Below are 13,585 nucleotides of genomic sequence, written 5' to 3' on the forward strand. Positions count from 1 at the left end.
GCATTCGAGCATTTTCCCCGTTGTCCGTTTTGCATTCCGGCGCTTCGTTCTCCTCCGGTGGTCATTTCTAGCTTTCTTTCGTGTGTGGGGATTAAACATTTCCGGATTGGACCGAGACTTGCCAAGCGGCCTTGGTTTACTACCGGTAGACCGCCTGTCAAGTTTCGTATCATTTGGACTTCGTTTGATACTCCAACGGTTAACCGAGGGACCGAAAAGGCCTTCGTGTGTGTTGCAGCCCAACACCCCTCCAATTTGGCCCAAAACCCACCAAACTCTGCTCCATGTCCTAGAGCATTCGATCACGATCGCGTGGCCGAAAACCGCACCTCATTTGGACTCTCCTAGCTCCCTCTAGCCTATATATAGGCTCCTCCCCAAAAATTCCGGATCAAACCCTAGCCCCTCTCCTCCTCCGACCGCCGGACAAAATCCGGACGGCCGGACGTGTCCGCCCGATCTGCCCGGGCCAATCCCGCAAGGCCACGTGGCGCCCTGCGCCCCACATCGCCGCTCCGCGCCGCCGGCCCGCGGGCTGGCCCGCGGGGCCCTCCCCTCCGCCCGCCGAGGGTCGCCCGCACCCCGCCGCCGTCTCCTTCGCCTCGGGGGCGCCCGCCCCCCTCCGCCGTGGTTCTCTCGCCCGGCCGCGCATCCGTCGCCGGCGGACGCCCGCACCTCGCCGCGCCCTCCTTCCGGCCCCGCGCGCCCGCCCCGGCCGCCGCCACCGCACTCCGGCCCGCCCACCCCCGCCTCCACGCCCCGGCCTCGTCCCCAACTCCGGCCGGCCCAACGCCGGCGTCCTCTCCGGCGACGTCGAACCTCGTTTTGCGTGCGATCCAGATCTGGATCGGGTTGCTACAGTAAACCCTAGTTCGGGGTAGTTTTTTTGCTAAGTCCCAGAATTTTTAGTTCATATGCCCATGTTCGAGGCCCCATAACTTTGCATCCGTAGCTCTGATTCATGCATATAGCATATCAAAATGTTCGTCTCGACGAGTACATCATTTCCTTCCATTGCATCATTTTCATTTGAGCTCATCTTGATGCCCGAAATGCTGTTAGAAGGAGGCTTCGTGAGTTATTTGTCAGATCTGCTAGTTCATCTTAGACTTTTGTCATTTTTGCCATGATTATTATGTGCATGCTATGCCTGTGAGTCCTTCATATGTTTTGTTAAGGATTTTGTCTTCTTTCCAGAGGTGCAACCCATGTATTTTTAGGATGTGTGTGGTGACTTGTGCAAGCTTGCAAAGTGAGGCACCCGGTAAATCTGTTTTCAGGGACAGTAGTTTTCACTAAGTCTGGGATTATTTAGTTCATGATGCCATATGTTCGTGTTGTTTCCTAGTGATCCGTGCCTCTTTTGAGGATGATCAGTAAGGGAGTTTTGTTAACCTTGTAGTGCTCTATCCATCCATGTCTTTGTTTGAAATTATGGAGCACCCTAGCTTGAGTCAATCGAGCCTCTACTTTTTGCTTCGTGGTGAATCTGGGCAGATCGTCCTTTGTCATCGGTATGTTACTTGCCCGAGATTCGATCGTCGGTATCTCAATACCTAGTTTCAATCTCGTTACCGGCAAGTCTCTTTACTCATTTAGTAATACATCATCTTGCAACTAACTCATTAGTTGTAATGCTTGCAAGGCTTATGTGATGTGCATTACCGAGAGGGCCCAGAGATACCTCTCCGACAATCTGAGTGACAAATCCTAATCTCGAAATACGCCACCCAACATGTACCTTTGAGACACCTGTAGAGCCCTTTATAATCACCCAGTTACGTTGTGACGTTTGGTAGCACACAAAGTGTTCCTCCGGTAAACGGGAGTTGCATAATCTCATAGTCATAGGAACATGTATAAGTCATGAAGAAAGCAATATCAACATACTAAACGATCGAGTGCTAAGCTAACGGATTGGGTCAAGTCAATCACATCATTCTTCTAATGATGTGATCCTGTTAATCAAATAACAACTCTTTGTCTATGGTAGGAAACATAACCATCTTTGATTAACGAGCTAGTCAAGTTAGAGCATACTAGTGACACTCTGTTTGTCTATGTATCACGACATGTATTAATGTTCCGGTTAATACAATTCTAGCATGAATAAAAAACATTTATCATGAAATAAGGAAATAAATAATAACTTTATTATTGCCTCTAGGGCATATTTCCTTCAGTCTCCCACTTGCACTAGAGTCAATAATCTAGTTCACATCGCCATGTGATCTAACATCAATAGTTCACATCTTTATGTGGTTAACACCCATAGTTCACATCGATATGTGACCAACACCCAAAGGGTTTACTAGAGTCAGTAATCTAGTTCACGTTGCTATGTGATGAACACCCAAAGAGTACTTAGGTGTGATCATGTTTGGCTGTGAGAGAAGTTTAGTCAATGGGTCTGCCATATTCAGATCCGTAAGTATTTTGCAATTTTCTATGTCTACAATGCTCCGCACGGAGCTACTTTAGCTAATTGCTCCCACTTTCAATATGTATCCATATGAAGACTAAGAGTCATCCGGATCAGTGCCAAAACTTGTATCGACGTAACCCTTTTACGACGAACCTTTTGTCACCTCCATAATCGAGAAACATATCCTTATTCCACCAAGGATAATTTTGACCGCTGTCCAATGATCTACTCCTAGATCACTATTGTACTCCCTTGCCAAAATTAGTGTAGGGTATACAATAGGTCTGGTACACAGCATGGCATACTTTATAGAACCTATGGCCAAGGCATAGGGAATGATTTTCATTCTCATTCTATTTTCTGCCGTGGTCGGGCTTTGAGTCATACTCAACTTCACACGTTGTAACACAGGCAAGAATTCTTTCTTTGACTGTTCCATTTTGAACTACTTCAAAATCTTGCCAAGGTATGTACTCATTGAAAAAACTTATCAAGCGTCTTGATCTATCTCTATAGATCTTGATGCTCAATTTGGAAAGAGCTTCACCGAGGTTTTTCTTTGAAAAACTTCTTTCAAAACACTCCTTTATGCTTTGCAGAATAATTCTACATTATTTCTGATCAACAATATGTCATTCACATATACTTATCAGAAATGTTGTAGTGCTCCCACTCACTTTCTTGTAAATACAGGCTTCACCGCAAGTCTATATAAAACTATATGCTTTGATCAACTTATCAAAACGTATATTCCAACTTCGAGATGCTTGCACCAGTCCATAGATGGATCGCTGGAGCTTGCATATTTTGTTAGCACCTTTAGGATTGACAAAACCTTCTGATTGCATCATATACAACTCTTCTTTAAATCCATCAAGGAATGTAGTTTTGTTTATCCATTTGCCAGATTTCATAAAAATGCGGCAATTGCTAACATGATTTGGACAGACTTAAGCATCGCTACGAGTGAGAAAATTTCATCGTAGTCAACACCTTGAACTTTGTCAAAAACCTTTTTCGACAAGTCTAGGTTTGTAGATAGTAATACTACTATCAGCGTCCGTCTTCCTCTTGAAGATCCATTTAATCTCAATGGCTCGCCGATCATTGGGCAAGTCAATTAAAGTCCATACTTTGTTCTCATACATGGATCTCATCTCAGATTTCATGGCCTCAAGCCATTTCGCGGAATCTAGGCTCATCATCGCTTCTTCATAGTTCGCAAGTTCGTCATGGTCTAGTAACATGACTTCCAGAATAGGATTACCGTACCATTTTGGTGCGGATCTCACTCTGGTTTACCTACGAGATTCGGTATTAACTTGATCTGAAGTTACATGATCATCATCATTAGTCTTCCTCACTAATTGGTGTAGTAGTCACAGGAACAGATTTCTTGTGATGAACTACTTTTCAATAAGGGAGAAGGTACAATTACCTTATCAAGTTCTACTTTCCTCCCACTCACTTCTTTCAAGAGAAACTCCTTCTCTAGAAAGGATCCATTCTTAGCAACGAATGTCTTGCCTTCGGATCTGTGATAGAAGGTGTACCCAATAGTCTCCTTTGGGTATCCTATGAAGACATATTTCTCCGATTTGGATTTGAGATTATCAGGATGAAACTTTTTCATATAAGCATCACAATCCCAAACTTTAAGAAACGACAACTTTGGTTTCTTGCCAAACCATAGTTCAGATTGTGTCGTCTCAACGGACTTAGATGGTGCCCTTTTAAACGTGAATGCAGCTGTCTTTAATGCATAACCCCAAAACGATAGTGGTAGATCGGTAAGAGACATCATAGATCGCACCATATCTAACAAAGTACGGTTATGATGTTCGGACACACCATTATGATGTGGTGTTCCAGGTGGCGTGAGTAGTGAAACTATTTCACATTGTTTTAACTAAAGGCCAGACTCGTAACTCAAATATTTTACCTCTGCGATCATATCGTAGAAACTTTTATTTTCTTGTTACGATGATTCTCCACTTCACTCTGAAATTCTTTGAACTTTTCAAATATTTCAGACTTGTGTTTCATTAAGTAGATATACCCGTATCTGCTCAAATCATCTATGAAGGTCAGAAAATAATGATACCCGCCACGAGCCTTAACACTCATCGATCTCATACATCAGTATGTATTATTTCCAATAGTCAAGTTGCTCGCTCCATAGTTCCGGAGAACGACGTTTAGTTCATCTTGCCCATTGAGGCATGGTTCGCAAGCATCAACGGATTCATAATCAAGTGATTTCCAAAACCCATTAGCTATGGAGTTTCTTCATGCGCCTTTACACAATATGACCTAAACGTCAGTGCACAAAATAAGTTGCACTATCATTATTAACTTTGCATATTTTGGTTTCAATATTATGATTATGTGTATCAACTACGATCGAGATCCCAACGAACTATTTCCATTGGGTGTGGTAACCATAATATAGTTTTATTCCATGTAAACAGAACAACAATTTATTCTCTACTTAAATGAATAACCGTATTACAATAACATGATCAAATCATATTCATGCTCACGGCAAACACCAAATAACACTATTCAGGTTCAACACTAATCCCGAAAGTAATAGGGAGTGTGCGATGATGATCATATCAATCTTGGAACCACTTCCAACACACATCGTTCAACTTCACCTTTAACTAGTCTCTGTTTACATTCTGCAACTCCCGTTTCGAGTTTACTAATCTTAGCAACTGACTAGTATCAAATACTGAGGTTGCTATAAACACTAGTAAAGTACACATCAATAACATGTATATCAAATATACTTATGTTCACTTGCATCCTCTTATCTGCCAATCACTTGGGGTAGTTCCGCTTCCAGTGACCAGTCCCTTTGCAGTAGAAACACTTAGTCTCAGGGCTTAGGACCAGACTTGGGCTTCTTCACTGAGCAGAACACTTGCTTGCTGTTCTCTGAAGTCCCTTCTTTCCTCTGCCCTTTCTTGAAACTAGTGGTTTGACTAACCATCAACACTTGATGTTTTTCTCGATTTCTACTTCGTCAATTTCCGCATTACGAAGAGCTCGGGAATCGTTCCGGTATCCCTGCATATCATAGTTCACACTGAAGTTCTACTAACTTGGTGATGGTGACTAGAGAATTCTGTCAATCACTATCTTATCTGGAAGATTAACTCACTTGATTCAAGCGATTGTAGTACCCCCAGACAACTTGAAGCACATGCTTCACAAGTTGAGCGATTCTCCTCCATCTTTTGGCTATAGAACTTGTTGGAGACTCATATCTCTCACTCGGGTATTTGGCTTTAAATATTAACTTCAACTCCTGGAACATCTCATATGTCCATGACATTCCAAAATGTCTTTGAAGTCCCGATTCTAAGCCGTAAGCATGGTGCACTAAACTAATTAAAGTTAGTCATTATATTGAGTCTAGCAAACGTTCATAACGTCTGCATCTGCTCCTGCAATAGTCTGTCACCTAGCGTGCATCAAGGACATAATCTTCTGTGCAGCAATGAGATAACCCTCAGATCACGGATCCCAATCCGGCATCATTGCTACTAACATCTTTCAACACAATTTTCTCTAGGAACATATCAAAAAACACAGGAAGCAACAATGCGAGCTAATTGATCTACAACATGATTTTGCAAAATACTACCAGGACTAAGTTCATGATAAATTAAGTTCAGTTAATCATATTACTAAGAACTCCCACTTAGATAGACATCCCTCTTAATCCTCTAAGTGATCCAAATCAACTAAACCATGTCGATCATCACGTGAGATGGAAGTAGTTTCATTGGTGAACATCACTATGTTGATCATATCTACTATATGATTCACGCTCGACCTTCGGTCTCCGTGTTCCGAGGCCATATCTGTATATGCTTGGCTCGTCAAGTATAACCTTGAGTATTCCGCGTGTGCAACTGTTTTGCACCCGTGTATTGAAACGTAGAGCCTATCACACCCGATCATCAACGTGGTGTCTCAGCACGAAGAACTTTGCAACGTGCATACTCAGGGAGAACACTTCTTGGATAATTAGTGAGAGATCATCTTATAATGCTACGTCAATCAAAGCAAAGATAAGATGCATAAAAGATAAACATCATATGCAATCAATATAAGTGATATGATATGGCCATCATCATCTTGTGCTTGTGATCTCCATCTCGAAGCATCGTCATGAATCACCATCGTCACCGACGCGACACCTTGATCTCCAATCGTAGCACTCGTTGTCTGTCTCGCCAATCTTATGCTTCCACGACTATCGCTCCAAGCTTAGTGATAAAGTAGGCATTACAGCACGATATTGCAATACAATAAAGCGACAACCTAATATGGCTTCCTTGCCAGTTGCCGATAGCTCGGTTAAAAAACATGATCATTCAACATACAACTTAATTCATCATGTCTGACCATTATCACATCACACAATGCCTGCAAAAACAAGTTAGACGTCCTCTACTTTGTTGTTGCAAGTTTTACGTGGCTGCTACGGGCTTAAGCAAGAACCAATCTTACTACGCAATCAAAACCAAACGATAGTTTGTCAAGTTGGTGCTATTAAACCTTCGCAAGGACTGGCGTAGCCACACTTCGGTTCAACTAAAGTTGGAGAAACTGTCACCCGCTAGCCACCTTTGTGCAAAGCACGTCGGGAGAACCGGTCTCGCGTAAGCGTACGCGTAATGTCGCCCGGGCTGCTTCGTCCAACAATAACCCGCGAACCAAAAGTATGACATTGCTGGTAAGCAGTATGACTTATATCGCCCACAACTCACTTGTGTTCTACTCGTGCATATAACATCACACATAAACCTAGGCTCGATGCCATTGTTTGGGGAACGTAAGTAATTCAAAAAAAATTCCTATGCACAGCACAAATCATGGGTGATGCATAGCAACGAGAAGGGGAGAGTGTGATCTACGTACCCTTGTAAGACGACACGGAAGCGTTAGCACCGCGGTTGATGTAGTCGTACGTCTTCACGGCCCGACCGATCAAGCCACCGAAACTACGCACCTTCCGAGTTCTAGCACACGTTCAGCTCGATGACGATCCCCGGACTCCTGATCTAGCAAAAGTCGGGAAGAGTTTCATTAGCACGACGGCGTGGTGACGATCTTTGAATGTACTACCGTCGCAGGGCTTCGCCTAAGCACCGCTACAATATATCGAAGGATTATGGTGGAAGGGGGCACCGCACACGGCTAAGAATATGATCACGTGGAATCAACTGTGTTGTCTAGGGGTGCCCCCTGCCCGTATATAAAGGATCAAGGGGGGGGGTGCCGGCCCGGCCAAGGAGGAGGGCGCGCCAAGAGGAGTCCTACTCCCACCGGGAGTAGGATTCCCCCTTTCCTAGTTGGAATAGGATTCGGGAGGGGGAAAGAGGAGAAGAGAGAAGGAAGGGGGGCGCCACCCCTCTCCTTTGTCCTATTCGGACTAAGGGGGAGGGGCGCGCGGCCCAGCCCTGGCCACCTCTCCTCTCTTCCACTAAAGCCCACTAAGGCCATATACCTCCCGGGGGGTTCCGGTAACCTCCCGGTACTCCGGTAAAATCCCGATTTCACTCCAAACACTTCTGATATCCAAACTATAGGCTTCCAATAAATCAAATCTTTATGTCTCGACCATTTCGAGACTCTCGTCATGTCCGTGATCACATCGGGACTCCAAACAAACCTTCGTACATCAAAATGAATAAACTCATAATATAACTCTTCATCAATAACCTTAAGCGTGCGGACCCTACGGGTTCGAGAAGATGTAGACATGACCGAGACATCGTCTCCATCAATAACCAATAGCGGAACCTGGATGCTCATATTGCTCCCACATATTCTACGAAGATCTTATCGGTCAGACCGCATAACAACATACGTTGTTCCCTTTGTCATCGGTAATGGTTACTTGCCCGAGATTCGATCGTCGGTATCTCAAATACTAGTTCATCTCGTTATCCGCAAGTCTCTTTACTCGTTTCGTAATACATCATCTTGCAACTAACTCAGTAGTTGTAATGCCTTACAGGCTTATGTGATGTGCATTACCGAGAGGGCCCAGAGATACCTCTCCGACAATCGGAGTGACAAATCCTAATCTCGAAATACGCCAACCCAACATGTACCTTTGGAGACACCTTTAGAGCTCCTTTATAATCACCTAGTTACGTTGTGACGTTTGGTAGCACACAAAGTGGTTCCTCGGTAAACGGGAGTTGCATAATCTCATAGTCAATAGGAACATGTATAAAGTCATGAAGAAAGCAATAACATACTAAACGATCGAGTGCTAAAGCTAACGGAATGGGTCAAGTCAATCACATCATTCTCAATGTGATCCGTTTAATCAAATAACAACTCTTTGTCTATGGTTAGAATAAACCATCTTGATTAACGAGCTAGTCAAGTAGAGCCATACTAAGTGAACACTCTGTTTGTCTATGTATTCACACATGTATTATGTTTTCCGGGTTAATACAATTCTAGCATGAATAATACATTTATCATGAATATAAGGAAATAAATAATAACTTTATTATTGCCTCTAGGGAATATTTCCTTCAGTCTCCCACTTGCACTAGAGTCAATAATCTAGTTCACATCGCCATGTGATTTAACAGCAATAGTTCACATCACCATGTGATTAACACCCATAGTTCACATCGATATGTGATCAACACCCAAAGGGTTTACTAGAGTCAATAATCTAGTTCACATCGCTATGTGATTAACACCCAAAGAGTACTAAGGTGTGATCATGTTTTTCTTGTGAGATAATTTTAGTCAACGGGTCTGTCACATTCAGATCCGTAAGTATTTTGCGAATTTCTATGTCAACAATGCTCTGCACGGAGCTACTCTAGCTTATTGCTCCCACTTTCAATATGTATCTAGATCGAGACTTAGAGTCATCCAGATCCCAGATCTGTGTCAAAACTTGCATCGACGTAACTTTTTATGACGAACCTTTTTGTCACCTCCATAATTGAGAAATATTTCCTTATTCCACTAAGGATAATTTTGACCGCTGTCCAGTGATCTACTCTTAGATCACTATTGTACTCCCTTGCTTAACACAGTGTAGAGTATACAATAGATCTGGTACACAGCATGGCATACTTTATAGAACCTATGGCTGAGGCATAGGAAATGACTTTCATTCTATTTCTATCTTCTGCCGTGGTCGGGTTTTGAGTCTTACTCAATTTCACACCTTGCAACACAGGCAAGAACTCTTTCTTTGACTGTTCCATTTTGAACTACTTCAAAATCTTGTCAAGGTATGTACTCATTGAAAAAACTTATCAAGCGTCTTGATCTATCTCTATAGATCTTGATGCTCAATATGTAAGCAGCTTTACCGAGGTCTTTCTTTGAAAAACTCCTTTCAAATATTCCTTTATGGTTTCCAGAAAATTATATATTATTTCCGATCAACAATATGTTGTTCACATATACTTATCAGAAATGTTGTAGTGCTCCCACTCACTTTCTTGTAAATACAGGCTTCACCGTAAGTATGTATAAAACTATATGCTTTGATCAACTTATCAAAGCGTATATTCCAACTCCGAGATGCTTGCACCAGTCCATAGATAGATCGTCGGAGCTTGCATATTTTGTTAACACCTTTAGGATTGACAAAACCTTCTGGTTGCATCATATACAACTCTTCTTTATGAAATCCATTAAGGAATGCAGTTTTGTTTATCCATTTGCCAGATTTCATAAAATGCGGCAATTGCTAACATGATTCGGACAGACTTAAGCATATATACGAGTGAGAAAATCTAATCATAGTCAACACCTTGAACTTGTCGAAAACCTTTTGCGACAATTCTTGCTTTGTAGATAGTAACACTACTATCAGCGTCCGTCTTCCTCTTGAAGATCCATTTATTTTCTATGGCTTGCCGATCATCGGGAAAATCCATCAAAGTCCATACTTTGTTCTCATACATGGATCATATCTCAGATTTTATGGCCTCAAACCATTTCGCGGAATCTGGGCTCATCATCGCTTCCTCATAGTTCGCAAGTTCGTCATGGTCTAGTAACATGACTTCCAGAACAGGATTACCGTACCACTCTGGTGCGGATCTCACTCTGGTTTACCTACGAGATTTGGTAGTAACTTGATCTGAAGTTACATGATCATCATCATTAGCTTCCTCACTAATTGGTGTAGTAGTCATAGGAACAGATTTCTGTGATGAACTACTTTCCAATAAGGGAGCAGGTACAGTTACCTCATCAAGTTCTACTTTCCTCCCACTCACTTCTTTCGAGAGAAACTCCTTCTCTAGAAAAACTCCGAATTTAGCAACAAAAGTCTTACCTTCGGATTTGTGATAGAAGGTGTACCCAATAGTCTCCTTTGGGTATCCTATGAAGACATATTTCTTCGATTTGGGTTTGAGCTTATCAGGATGAAACTTTTTCATATAAGCATCACAATCCCAAACTTTAAGAAACGACAACTTTGGTTTCTTGCCAAACCATAGTTCAGATTGTGTCGTCTCAACGGACTTAGATGGTGCCCTTTTAAACGTGAATGCAGCTGTCTTTAATGCATAACCCCAAAACGATAGTGGTAGATCGGTAAGAGACATCATAGATCGCACCATATCTAATAAAGTACGGTTATGATGTTCGGACACACCATTATATGTGGTGTTCCAGGTGGCGTGAGTAGTGAAACTATTTCACATTGTTTTAACTGAAGGCCAGACTCGTAACTCAAATATTTTACCTCTGCGATCATATCGTAGAAACTTTTATTTCTTGTTACGATGATTCTCCACTTCACTCTGAAATTCTTTGAACTTTTCAAATATTTCAGACTTTGTGTTTCATTAATAGATATACCCATATCTGCTCAAATCATCTGTGAAGGTCAGAAAATAATGATACCCGCCACGAGCCTTAACACTCATGCGATCTCATACAATCAGTATGTATTATTCCAATAAGTCAGTTGCTCGCTCCATAGTTCCGGAGAACGGCGTTTTAGTCATCTTGCCATGAGGCAGGGTTCGCAAGCATCAACTGATTCATAATCAAGTTGATTCCAAAAACCCATTAGCATGGAGTTTCTTCATGCGCTTTACACCAATATGACCTAAACGGCAGTGCCACAAATAAGTTGCACTATCATTATTAACTTTGCATCTTTTGGTTTCAATATTATGATATGTGTATCACTACGATCGAGATCCAATAACGAATATTTTCATTGGGTGTGTAACCATATAAGGTTTTATTCATGTAAACAGAACAACAATTTATTCTCTTACTTAAATGAATAACCGTATACAATAAATATGATCAAATCATATTCATGCTCAACGCAAACACCAAATAACACTTATTTAGGTTCAACACTAATCCCGAAATTATAGGGAGTGTGCGATGATGATCATATCAATCTTGGAACCACTTCCAACACACATCGTCACTTCACCCTTAACTAGTCTCTGTTTATTCTGCAACTCCCGTTTCGAGTTACTAATCTTAGCAACTGAACTAGTATCAAATACTGAGGGGTTGCTATAAACACTAGTAAAGTACACATCAATAACATGTATATCAAATATACTTATGTTCACTTTGCCATCGTTCTTATTCGCCAAATACTTGGGGCAGTTCCACTTTCAGTGATCAGTCCCTTTGTAGTAGAAGCACTTAGTCTCAGGCTTAGGACCAGACATGGGCTTCTTCACTTGAGCAGCAACTTGCTTGCTGTTTTTCTTGAAGTTCCCCTTTCCCCTTTGCCCTTTTCTTGAAACTAGTGATCTTGTCAACCATCAACACTTGATGCTATTTCTTGATTTCTACCTTCATCGATTTCATCATCATGAAAAGCTCGGGATTCGTTTTCGTCATCCCTTGCATACTATAGTTCAACACGAAGTTCTACTAACTTGGTGATGGTGACTAGAGAATTCTGTCAATCACTATCTTATCTGGAAGATTAACTCCCACTTGATTCAAGCGATTGTAGTACCCAGACAATCTGAGCACATGCTCACTAGTTGAGCGATTCTCCTCCATCTTTTAGCTATAGAACTTGTTGGAGACTTCATGTCTCTCAACTCGGGTATTTGCTTGAAATATTAACTTCAACTCCTGGAACATCTCATATGGTCCATGACGTTCAAAACGTCTTTGAAGTCCCGATTCTAAGCCGTTAAGCATGGTGCACTAAACTATCAAGTAGTCATCATATTTAGTTAGCCAAACGTTCATAACGTCTGCATCTGCTCCTGCAATAGGTTTGTCACCTAGCGGTGCATCAAGGACATAATTCTTCTGTGCAGCAATGAGGATAAACCTTAGATCACGGATCCAATCCGCATCATTGCTACTAACATCTTTCAACACAATTTTCTCTAGGAACATATCAAAATAAACACAGGGAAGCAACAACGCGAGCTATTGATCTACAACATGATTTGCAAAATACTACCAGGACTAAGTTCATGATAAATTTAAGTTCAATTTAATCATATTACTTAAGAACTCCCACTTAGATAGACATCCCTCTAATCCTCTAAGTGATCACGTGATCCAAATCAACTAAACCATGTCCGATCATCACGTGAGATGGAGTAGTTTCATTGGTGAACATCACTATGTTGATCATATCTACTATATGATTCACGCTCGACCTTTCGGTCTCCGTGTTCCGAGGCCATATCTGTATATGCTTGGCTCGTCAAGTATAACCTGAGTATTCCGCGTGTGCAACTGTTTTGCACCCGTTGTATTTGAACGTAGAGCCTATCACACCCGATCATCACGTGGTGTCTCAGCACGAAGAACTTTCGCAACGGTGCATACTCAGGGAGAACACTTCTTGATAATAGTGAGAGATCATCTTATAATGCTACCATCAATCAAAGCAAGATAAGATGCATAAAAGATAAACATCACATGCAATCAATATAAGTGATATGATATGGCCATCATCATCTTGTGCCTGTGATCTCCATCTCCGAAGCACCGTCATGATCACCATCATCACCGGCGCGACACTTGATCTCCATCGTAGCATCGTTGTCGTCTCGCCAATCTTATGCTTCCACGACTATCACTACCATTTAGTAATAAAGTAAAGCATTACATCGCGATTGCATTGCATACATA

The sequence above is a fragment of the Triticum urartu genome, chromosome 6 (assembly GCF_003073215.2).
Source record: "Triticum urartu cultivar G1812 chromosome 6, Tu2.1, whole genome shotgun sequence".
NCBI lineage: Eukaryota > Viridiplantae > Streptophyta > Magnoliopsida > Poales > Poaceae > Triticum > Triticum urartu.